We start from the raw sequence: 13,130 nt of genomic DNA, 5'->3' as shown, positions 1-13,130 counted from the left end.
GAAAAGTGTCGCAACACACTAACATTTTAAATAATTGCTTCAGGATGCCAATAAGATGTCTACTATCCAGAGGTTTGTTTCAGGTGAGGCCTACTCAGGGTTGCAGATGAAATTTCGAGTTGTTGAAGAGAATAGAGGACATAATACATGTGAAGGTCTACCAATGAAGTGAGTCATGTCCACTGCACTCTTCAACAAAGTCCAAACCTCCTATGTTTCCCTGGACAGACCTAAACTTGATCTGCACAATGTGATTCGTAATGATAGGAAACACAGGTGATGTAATTGAAATACATGCAATTTATTTTGCTCATTTCACAATCACATCACTTGTGTTTCCTTTGCTTAGATATCTCATTGTGCAGATGTAGTCTAGCATATGAAAGAATACGCAGAAGTGCAGCACTGCATGCAACAACTTTGACACTTACAGAAGCCTCACCTTCTCCATGCCTCCTACACAGTTCTACATATACATCATAAATGCAAACAGTACAGAATTAATTATACATGTTAAATGGTTTATTTTTGCTGTTCTCAGAATGTATAAAAATTCACTAAAAACAGTGACTTGAAGGTATTCATCATGTAACAGCGGGGAAAAAAAAACACAATCAAAATGATTGTGTTTAAAAAACCCATACAACATCAGAAATCAAAATTCAGAACTCCTTAAAGTTAACTTACTTTCCATGACGTCCAAGGATGTCCTATGAACAGCTTACACTCTTTTGTGCTGTTATTACTTTCAGCCCGCCACTTTCTGAAAGAAAATCTCCATCGTTTTTAAAAACACGTTACATGCAATAAATGACTTCTTGCTCTCTACCACAATTTTCCACAAGGCCAAATCTGGTCAGAGCCATTTATAACTCTTGGATTTCTTGTAAGCCAATCCCGTCATTTGGCATTTCCGCAACTTTCAGAATTAAAATGTTGAAGATCATTTTCACAATCCTGGAATAGTAATATCTTCCCCTTCTTGCTCAGTCATGTTCTACTTTTCCTATGACACTGATACAAGCAGACTTACACTACCTCTATGACTACTACAATTATTTAATTCTCTACATCACTTTTAATCACAAAGCAATGTAAAACAGTAGACAGCATTGCAGACTTACATTCCCTCTACTCCATGTTTTGATTGGCTGCTTCAATTAGCTTATAAAAAGAAACAGTTTTTCTGAACTCATTCAAAGTGCACGTATTTCTCCATAATGTCCAGTCCTATGGTTAGAAGTTATGTCTCTGAACTACACTTATCCTCAAGGCCAAATTGTGTAGGAGCCATTAGAACTTCTTGAAATTCCACAGAGCACATCCCGAGATTATTTCCCTAAAATTTTGGTTTTAAAAACACCAGGTAAGAGTTTTTAAGGTCATACGGCAATTTTTTGGGGAAAATTAAAACAGAATCATTGCAGAATGACCAGCCATTTCTAGACTTTAAATAAGCTGTGTAATTTCCTGATGTTATTGAAGGGCCGTCATGATATATAATTGCTGCAGTTACAAAAGTCCTTCCTGATATTGACAACTGCGAAGCTACAAAATTTTTAATTAAAGTTGTCAATTTTGTTCCATCAGGCCTACATCGTTGGAACATTAAAATGACATACTGGCCATATGTTCGTATAAATAATGTGGACATCATTTCAGATTTACATTGGCTACACTCCATGTTGTGATCAGCTGCTTTTACTAGCTTATTAAAGGAGACTGATTTACTGTCTGGCAAAGTTAAATATATAAATCTTTCTGAGTCTACACTAGTAGTACTTGATACCATACAGTTCTCGCAGTCATGCTGCCATTGATAAGAAAGCCCAAACAGCTGATCTACATCTACACCTTCAGCATGTAATACATCAAGCATATACATTAAAAACTCCTGACAATCTTGCTGAATATTTTGAGAGAATTGTGTTTGGCCTGAACATCTGTCTAACAGATTTCGAATTTCAGACACACTTTCTATGTTTCTTCTATCAGTGGTACATTTCTCTAACACAGAATTTAACAAACTGCAAAATCTTTGATCAGAATTGACCACAATCTCTTCTTTTACATTTTTTAGAGAAAACAAAACATTAACCACTACATTAGCATAGCAGTTGACACCAGAACTGTTTTCAAACTGAAAACCAACAACATCTTCAACAGAATCCTTTTTGTTTCTGCTTGTAATTTTAGGTTCATTGACTTTTTGTCTTTTTGCTACAACCTCCCCAGTATTGTTCTCATTTCTTCGTTTCCGGCCTACCACACGTTTCTCAAACAAAGGATACTGAGGCAAATGTGGCGCATACTCTCTTCTTAACCTATTGTGTTCCTTAACACAATCTAGATCCGCACAAATGTTTGTGACATCACACTCAATCAAGTACAATCCCGATAAAGTTCTAACTCGTGACAATGCCACATATGCCATACCCTCCTTGAACACAGAACTGCCAATATTCACCAATGCACTGTCTACACTTAAACCTTGCGATTTATGAATTGTCACCGCATATGCCAAGCAAACAGGAAACTGCTTACGGCAAACATATAAGTCTTTTACAAGCAAAAATCTAGCAGAACAACGAGCAATTAGCTGTACTTCCTCAATGCCATCAAATTTAATTTTTAAAAATTCAATTCCATCTCTATTTCTGTATTTCACAAAATCAACAACATTACCCATTGATCCATTTACCAGACCTCTTTCAACATGTAAATTCCTTCTTAAAATTATACGGCAGTTCAAGCACACATTCAGAGTCTTTTCAAAACCTGCAGTTTTAGATATACTCTTCTCTAATGAATCCAATTTTGTTTTCAGATTCTCAGACAAAATAATTGTTGATCCCATATGCTCTACTCTATCAATAGCTTCCAGTTTCACAATCTCTTGCTTTTCTAAATGCAACATTTTGTTGTTAAATTTGGCACATTCTGCAAGAGTTGGCATCAAACATATTCCAAATTTCTTCTCAGTAATTTTCTGAAAAATATTCTCAGGCACAACATCTTGTTCTGGATATAAATTTGACAGTAATCGTGCATGTAAAGCTTCTTTCCCATGCTCGGTCACTTTTCCAATTCTAACATCTTGTAGAATAGTCTTGTAAACTTCATCCTTCGCCTGACGCATATTTTCATGCAGTTCAGCATAATTGAAGTTTAACCATATATTGACGTTGCCAATGCTGCCTAGGCACTTCCTGGTATCTTCATGCGTGAGCATTTTGAACACAGGTTGCCCTTTCACTGGTGTAAGCTGCAGAAGATCTCCGAAAACAATGATGTGTTTGCCACCAAATAACACATCATACTCTGTTTTGAGAACTTCTTGCATCCTCAAATGCACAAAGGCAAGCATGACATTGGAAACCATGCTTACTTCGTCAATGATAAGAAGTTTCATTTTCCTCAAGATTCTTGAAACTTCAAAACAAGCATCTCCAGATAGCTTGTGATATTGTAATTTGTTGTCATGCTCCACTGGCAGCATCAGTAAACGATGTAAAGTAATCCCTTTAATATTATGTGCTGCCAGTCCAGTTGGAGCAGTGACAACACAAGACAGCGATGACTCTGTCCTTTCCTGCAAATAGCATGAAATTGCTTTAATGAGGAAACTTTTTCCAGTTCCCGCTTCTCCACTCACGTACAGTCGGACAGGCTTCAACGACGTACATGAGCACTCTTTCTTATCATGACTTAATCCATGATCAATTTGCATGGTAACTTCGTCATATATTTTCCTCTGCTCAACGTTGAGTTGTCTTTCCAACTCTTCTAAGTTAACCGCATCCTCTTGAGCATGTGCCATGGCTCTTTCCACTTCATTCATAGCAGTGGCAGCTTCATTTTCGATAACAGGTCCTCCTAGTGGATCCTGACTCAATGAAGCAGAACTCTGACTGTCCTGAGAACTGTCTCTGGCAATCTCGGCTGCAATCGTTGCTTCCTGCTCAATTTCCGCATTCAACATTTCTACATATTTGGGAAAGGCAGGACATTCTATGGTCTCCTTGGCGGCATTGAAAGAGTCTTCGTAACAGAGGAAATCTCCAAGCAGTTCCTCTTCTGCACGCCAAGGCTTGAAAAGTTGCAAAAGTGCTAAATAGAAAAACTCCTTTTTTTCAGGAGATTCACCACTCAATTTTCGATGGTTTACCAAGTGGCATTTTCTTTGCTTGACCAGACATCCCTCACTTCCTATTACAGCATACACTCCTTTCTCAGTATCTTCTTTGATGTTCCTCTTGAATATGTAATTTTGCAGAACCTCATACAGACAAACATTCTCGAGGTGACTGCTTCGATTTGGATAATATGTATCCAACATGTTTGTCTTCAAAATGTCGGTACTGTTTGGCTCCTTTTCCGCCAAATACTCAATTTCCCGCACAGGTTTGAGAACTCGATTACGCGTTGCTGCAAGACCAAGACTCGCCCAAACGATACTCCTGGACTTGGCATAGAGACTTGCTGAAGACAACCGGTCAGAACATTCGTACGCTCCGATTTCTCGATGCGACAACATCTTCAGACTGAAACTGTACAACTTCTTGCTGAGGCTCTTTTCATGGGAAATGTCCTCCCACATATCCTTCAATTCTGTCTTCTCTTTTTTGGTGATGTAAGACGTCACATACCGAGCCACAGCCATACAGTTATCAGCCACAAACTGTATATCCATGTTAGCATTCCACATGGACAAAATCACCGGGTTGTAGTCGTTGATGTACTTGGACTCTTGGTTCCTCTTCAAATTGTAAGTGTTTTTAGGTGATTTCTTCATGACATTGTGTCGCAGCGAAGACATCAAACTGTTTACTCTTCCTTTAGAAATCACCGGTCGTGGAAAGCCGAAACGACATTTAGTGTAGAACTTGTCCTTGTTTCGGAATTTACGACGGCAGTACTTTCCACATCGATGGCTTTGGAAACGCAGAACTTTTTCTCTTAGGCTTTTCTTCTCCTTTGCGTTTGGAACAGCACACGTAGAATACTGTTGGATGAAACTCATCACTGAGTCTTCTGGATCCATTCCAAATTTAGGTGCATCCTTGATCCACAGCAACATATGTATATGAGGAGCACCTCTTGCTTGGTACTCCTTTCTCCAGAAGAAATCCAACACCTCTCCAAGAGGTGGATTCTTCTTATTCATGATGAAAGACATCATAGCTTCAAATCTATGATTGAAGTACCTACATACATTGACTGGATCCAAAGAGCACAGTTCTCCAGGTGTCTTGAATTCGATGTTATCTACGTTAGCATTTGCCTCTCGTAGAAATTCAAGTAAGTCTTCCCAGCCATACTCGGCACAGCTCAGAGTGAGGAACCATGTGGGAGTACCTAAGTTCCTCAGCATACATTTTAAATCACCATGACGACGGTACCAGTACTCATTAGTACCACGCTGACACGCCATGAGATTAATCAGGTGAGAATCCAAAATACTGTCTTGGACATTGACTTTATCCATAAAGTCACTTGCCGAGATGTTTTGCATGTGTATACCACTTTTCAAGATGTGGTTCACTGCATATGACAGTCCAGACAGATCGCTTTCAAACAGGAGATGAAACAAATAAGGAATGCATTGTCGAAACCTAGCATCTCCTGCATACAATCGCAAAGTCCGGTATTCAGAAGCAGGAATTTGATGAGGTCGCTCATCATATCTTCCTCCCTGACCTGTTGGAAAAAGCTGTGGGAAACACCGAGCTTCCAAACTTTCCTCCCAAACACTAATGGGACTCCCTTTGGCTTGTTTCATTTGAAACAACTCAATAGCATTCCCCATGACTTCCTTGGAATGCAAAGGATGAACACTATAATGTTCATATATTTCTTCACTAGTAGAGGGTTCTACTTTCTCAATTTGACCAGCACACAAATCGCTATCCTCTTCCTCACTTACTTCCTCTTCTGCAACATATACATTCTTATAGTATTTATTTTTTTTTTTCAAATACAATGTTGCCTTTTTAACTTTCCTAACATCTACTAAATCTTGCCATATTTTCTTATTCTTTGTCGGAACCCCATTAACTAAGATAACCAGAGGTTCCTCTTCCACTTTTTCTACTCCAATTGTGTTAATGTTTTTCTTCAAATCTAGAGGCAAATAAACAACTCTTCCCTTTAATCCTCTCTGTAAATCTGATGGAGGCAATTTCCCTGTCTTTGGCTCCATTCTTACAATAGCCTGAAAGGGATGGATACTTTGAATCAAAATAGATTCATAAGTATTTAAATCCTTCAATTCAGAAGAAATCTCAACCAATTCCAGATTATTATGAACTGCTCTAGCAGGCATCTGGTTTTGATTTAATTTGCAACAACAATAAGTACACACACGTTGATCCAATCCCAAATCGAAACAATTTTCTACCATCAAGTATGTTGCAAAATCCTTCCATTCACTATTATTTTCCCTTTCACTTTTTGCATATAAATCCACTAACTTAGTCTGATTCTTATAATAAGTGCGTCGACAACACACACAAGTGAAATTAGGCCTCTCACTTGATTTCACCTGAAACGTGGCAATTTCCCTCTGAAAATTATCTGTACTGGAAACCTGTACACTATCTTCCACATGACCCTCTTCTTCTTGCTCAATTTCAACATTCTCCTCTTTACTTCCAAAGTAACAAAACTCAATTTCTTCACATATATTCTTCACATCTATTTCAGAACCATGCAAAAGATCAGCGCATAATTTTTTAAGCATAATTGCTGGACTCTTAGCATAATACAACATTCTAACTAATTTCCTCACTTTATTATGATGCACTGCTAGCATCCTGAAATGATGAAAAACACTCTGACATACTCTCCTGGAAAGACAAGCCAGTGAATGACCATGCAAACCTGTCACTTCTCTCACTCTGCAAGGATCTAATTCTTGCAACAACCTTATTTTCTGCTTCAAACTTTTCTTATTAAATGACCGTACAAAATCACAAAGCAAATTGATGGAATCCTGTCGCACACTGCAAATACTACTACACTTCCAGGTGTACACAGGACCCTTAGCACGTCTTCCTAAAACCTCATTACCTAACACCTCTTCTGCCTCTGTTGTCACAAGTTTTTCTTTTTCAACTGGACAACCATCTTTCACTTCATAAGCACGACCACTGGTGTCAACTGCATGCACCAAATCATTATCCTGGAAATAACTCTCCTCATTAAAAAATGCCTCACAGCTTGAACTATGCATCCATTCTCCAGAAAAAACTTCACAAAAATTACTACGATTAACTATTCTCTTCCATCTACTATTTCTTTTGAAATCATAAATTGCCTTGTTTAGCTTCCTAATTCTATTGATTATCAAAATAAATAACTTACGTTTAATTTCAAATGCCTGATCAATAACTTTCTCAACTTTTTTTTTTCTCTTATAAAAAACCAGTTTCTGTTGACGTTTCTTAATATTTTTTAACAAATTGCCAATTATCCTGTTGCGGAACATTCGTTTACGAATCTCCCTAAACTGTTGTTTCCTTCTACTATCATGCACAGAGTTATCTCTTGCTCTAGCAGTAACATTTTTCATTGGCCTTTCCTTTCCATTTGATTTCCTTCTCGTTTTATGGACTGAAACATTTTCTGTAGTAATATTTTTTTTACTACACATATTTCTTATGAATTGTTTTGTGCTCTTACCCGGTGCTTTCTTCGTGGCTTGACAAATCTTTTTGTTAGAGGACTGCTGCTTATTTTTTTTCACCTGCTGTCTTTGACGTTTTGCAGCCTTTCTCTGTCTTTCTATTGTAGGCATGGTGAAATCTTGAAATGATCTGCAGTTGAATCTGTGGTAAAATATAATAAAAAATGTTATTAACCATTATTACCAAACAGTAAAACAATAACAGTGATCAAAAACTTAACACACTACTTGACATTTTAAATAGAAGATTTTTTAGTCCTTGCAAATTTACAATACAGAAATACCAGAAAAGAAATGACATTTATATTTATGTTACCTATGCTATTTTATATGTGAATCTGATCTAATTTTATGAGCATATTTTAATATTTTATTGAAGACACTACACATAACCTGCTTTTGAAGGTGTCTTTATTTTTAAATTAAACGGTTTACCTTTTTACTTTTTATTAATTATAAATTTTAAAAATAAATGTTTATATTTCCATAGGCTCAAGCAGGTCAGCTTCCCATCCTATTTCATATAATTCCGACAAATCTGCATCCTCATCACGCTCTTCTTCATCCTCAGGATTTAAATCATCCAAGGGATCAACATCCACTGATGTTTCAATTACAAGTTCAATGATGAGGTCAAAATCAACTGATTGCAGATTGTCGCTCATGTTGAGGTTGTCTTTATCTTTAAAGAAAGATAACAACAATGAGATGTTGCAGAGTAAGAGACAAATCTCAGAGATTATAATAGTAAAATTGTTTAACAAGAGTAAAATTTTGCAGCTATTATTTAGCCATTTCCAGCGATGCTGAGCAGGTGAAGCCTATGTCTAATTTTTCACTGAACAGGACTCATCTCTTCTTAACCTTGGATAAGCCTCACCGACTCTGTGTCCCCTGCACATACTTAAATGTAAAGGGGCAGATTTATGTTAAATGGCACATCCCCAGGCATGCACCAGTTAACGTGCACCACTGCTCTGCCACCCATGGTGTGCCGCATTTACAATCAGATAGGAGAAACCTGCGTCAAAACCCTGCGCCTGCTTTAAGCAGGCATAGGTCTTGACGCAACATTGTGGAGATGGTGCACCCTTGAGCGTTGCTGGAGCTGCATCGCACTTGCGATACAACTCCAGCAATGCGCCACCTTAACGGCACAGATGCGTCACGCATCTGTGCCGTTTTTGCCCCATGCTGCGCCGCATTGTAAATGCAGCACACCATGGGTGGCGGAACAGCGGTGCAGGATGACTGGCACATCCCTGGTGATGCGCCAGTCATCATAAATCTATCCCTAAGCTTCCTATCTTGTTAGAGATGAACTGCCATATGTATCATCAAAATATTTTGCATTTCCTAAATAGCGAATTTTAAGGAATAAATAGCGATTCTTTACCATTCCTAATTTGCGATGAGCAAATTGCTAATTGCAAGTTACCCATTCATTTCCATGGGCTAGGAGGCTCATAGGAATGAAGGTTTAATTTGCGATTAGCAATTTGCTCATCACAAATTAGGAATTTTTCCAAGGGTGCAGGGGTGTCTCAAGAACACCCTGCTGCACCCCTGAAAAAGAAATTTGGGGGCATATGGCACACATACATGCCCTAAGGGCATGTGTTGGCGTCATATGTGACCTTTTGTTTTTTTTAAAAAAAGCTTTTTGAAAAGAATTCACAAATTACCACCAATTTACCACAATAGTTTACAAATCCTTAATGTCATTTTTTACATATTTTTTGTTTGATACATTGCATTTAAGTAGTCTCAAAAAAATGTGCAAATCCTTCAGTGCAGTTGCAAAATAAGGAATAGCAAATTTTGCATCAAACTTGTTTGATACATACCATTTGTCTAATTAACATTCGCAAAGGCCGAAATTCGTAGAATTTTGATCTTTGCGAATGCTAATTAGCTTGATACATATGGCCCCAAGTGAGGCCTGTCTTGCGACATGGTGCATCTTTTGCATCACTGCTGCATCGGTTTCATGTGGTACGTTTTTTTTACACCATGACATATCTGCCTAAATGCATCAATTTGTAATGTTGTCGCCTCATAGCAAATCTTTTCCACCGCCGCTGCATCATAAAAGTGACGCACAGTGGCAGAAAAGAGGCATACACCTATCATAAATCTGTCCCTAGCATTTTAAATGATTGATCCAGGATGACAATAAGGTGTGGCCTATCCAAAGGTTTGTTTAAGTTGAGGCCTACTCAGGATTGCAGATTAAAGTTACGCTTGATGAAGAATACAGAGGAGATAATACATGTAAAGGCCTACCAATGAAGTAAGTAATGTCCACTTTATTGCGCCAGTCATCATAAATGTATCCCTAAGCTTCTTATCTTGTTACAGATGAACCACCATATGTACCATCAAACTATTTTGCATTTCCTAAATAGCAAATTTTAAGGAATAAATACCAATTCTTTACCATTCCTAATTTGCAATGAGCAAATTGCTAATTGCAAATTACCCATTCATTTCCATGGGCTAGGAGGCTCATAGGAATGAAGGTTGCAATTTGCGATTAGCAATTAGCTCATCACAAAATAGGATTTTTTTCAAGCGTGCAGGGGTATCTCAAGAACACCCTGCTGCACCCCTGAAAAAGAAATTTGGGGGCATATGGCACACATACATGCCCTAAGGACATGTATGGGCGTCATATGGGACCTTTTGTTTTTTAGAAAAAAATGCTTTTTGAAAAGAATTCGCAAATTACCACAAACTAGAAGTTGGTGGTAGTTTCCAAATCCTTAATATCATTTTTTACATATTTTTTGTTTGATACATTGCATTTAAGGAATCGTAAAATTTGCAAATCCTTCAGTGCAATCGCAAAATAAGGAATAGCAAATTTTGAATTAAGGACATTTTAAGTCATTTCCATATGTGCAGTGTTTTGAAATTATGATTTGAAAATCGTTTTTGGGGAAAAGTAATGGTTTGCAAATTTATGACAAGGACATAATGGTGTATGCTTCTCTATAAGGCATTTCAGTGTCTCTGATGTCATTTTTCCCATATTACATTATAAGACCTTTCCCCATGGAGCACATTCCTTGTAAATATGCTCCCACCTGAGCATGGCGAATTTAGATTTTGACTGTTTGAGTCACATAACCATGTTAAAAGTGACCCAAAAAAATTGCAAACGTTTTAAAAAAACACATTCATGTGTCTTAAGGACATTTTAAGTCATTTCCCCATGGACAGTGTTTTCTAAGTGGCGCAAAAGAGGCATACACCTATCATAAATCTGTCCCTAGCATTTTAAATGATTAATTCAGGATGACAATAAGATGTGGCCTATCCAGAGGTTTGTTTAAGGTGAGGCCTACTCAGGATTGCAGATTAAAGTTACGCTTGATGAAGAATACAGAGGACATAATACATGTAAAGCTCTACCAATGAAGTAAGTGATGTCAACTTCATTGCGCCAGTCATCATAAATGTATCCCTAAGCTTCTTATCTTCTTAGACATCAACCGCCATATGTATCATATAACTATTTTGCATTTCCAAAATAGCGAATTTTAAGGAATAAATAGCGATTCTTTACCATTCCAAATTTGCGATGAGCAAATTGCTAATTGCAAATTACCCATTCATTTCCATGGGCTAGGAGGCTCATATAAATGAAGGTGCAATTTGCGATTAACAATTTGCTCATCGCAAATTAGGAATTTTTCCAAAGCTGCAGGGGTGTCTCAATAACACCCTGCTGCACCCCTGAAAAAGAAATTTGGGGGCATATGGCGCACATAAATTATAACAACATTCCTTTACCTCAAAAACGATTTTCAAATCATAATTTCAAAACACTGCACATGGGAAAATTACTTAAAATGTCCTTAAGACACATAAAAGCGTTTTTTGATTGCCTTTGCAGCATGTTTGTATCACTTTTAACATGGCTATGTAACACAAACATTCAAAATCTAAATTTGCCATGCACAGGTGGGAGCATATTTACAAGCAATTTGCGCCACAGACAAAGGTCTTACACTAAAATAGGAAAAATAACATCAGGGACAGTCAATTGCCTTATAAAGAAGCATACACCATTATGTCCTTGTCATAAATTTAAAAACAATTCCTTTTCCCCAAAAACGATTTTCAAATCATAATTTCAAAACACTGCACATGGGAAAATGACTTAAAATGTCCTTAAGACACATGAAAGCGTTTTTTGATTGCCTTTCCAGCATGGTTGGGTCACTTTTAACATGGCTATGTAACAAAAAACATTTAAAATCTAAATTTACCATGCACAGGTGGGAGCATATTTACAAGCAATTTGCGCCACAGAGAAAAGTCTTACATTAAAATGTGAAAAATAACATCAGGGACAGTCAATTGCCTTATAAAGAAGCATACACCATTATGTCCTTGTCATAAATTTAAAAACAATTCCTTTACCTCAAAAACGATTTTCAAATCATAATTTCAAAACACTGCACATGGTAAAATTACTTAAAATGTCCTTAAGACACATAAAAGCGTTTTTTGATTGCCTTTCCTGCATGGTTGGGTCACTTTTAACATGGCTATGTAACACAAACATTCAAAATCTAAATTTTCCATGCACAGGTGGGAGCATATTTACAAGCAATTTGCGCCACATAATTCATAATTTTCTCCTTAAAGCACACTATTCTCTATCTAAATTAAAGAAATATTTTCTCACCTTAGCAAATACTTTGAGTTTGAAAACAGTCTCAGAAACACACCAATTTGTCTTCAGCAGAGCAAAAGGTATGCACTCCAGAGTCTGCAGCTATCAAAAGCACAGAAATGCTGTAATTCTTCACACATATTTCTCATGTCACCCAATCAAAACTCTTCCCTCACTTTTTTTCAAATGAAAACCCTTCCCCCCTCTGCCCTTTCTGTCTTTTCTGCATGGCAACCACCTCTTGGAAGACTTCTGGTGTTTGCAAGTTCACACAACTTTGTTGCAATTGAACTCTGAACTCTCAGTGCACCTGCATATCCAGTGCATTCTTTCATTTAATGATTTTTTATTGACCATTCAAAATACATCTTTCAAAGAACACATCCGTGCACCCTAACTTTCTGTTTTCAGCAATCAAAATCCACCAATCACTGTTACTGCTTCATGAACACAGAAACTCCACAGTTTTTTTCATTTTAAACTCTCATTTTTTCAACTGCCATTTCATTGCCACACTTCATCTGACTGCAGGAGAACCTTCTCTCACCATGTTTTCTGTCTGGATTGTTGGACATAGTTATATTCACTGGGCTCAAAGGTACGTTGAAAACAGGAAATTACCTAACCTCAATTTACAAGATGTGGAAATTAAGTGGTTTGGCCACAGAGGATTAAAATGTCACCAATTGATACCATTGGTGAAAACCTTTATGCATTTGCCCAAACCTGACCTGTTAATTGTGCACTGTGGAGGTA

The sequence above is a fragment of the Lissotriton helveticus genome, chromosome 6 (genome assembly GCF_964261635.1).
Source record: "Lissotriton helveticus chromosome 6, aLisHel1.1, whole genome shotgun sequence".
NCBI classification, from domain to species: Eukaryota; Metazoa; Chordata; class Amphibia; order Caudata; family Salamandridae; genus Lissotriton; species Lissotriton helveticus.
Note: the sequence above shows the minus strand (reverse complement) of the source record.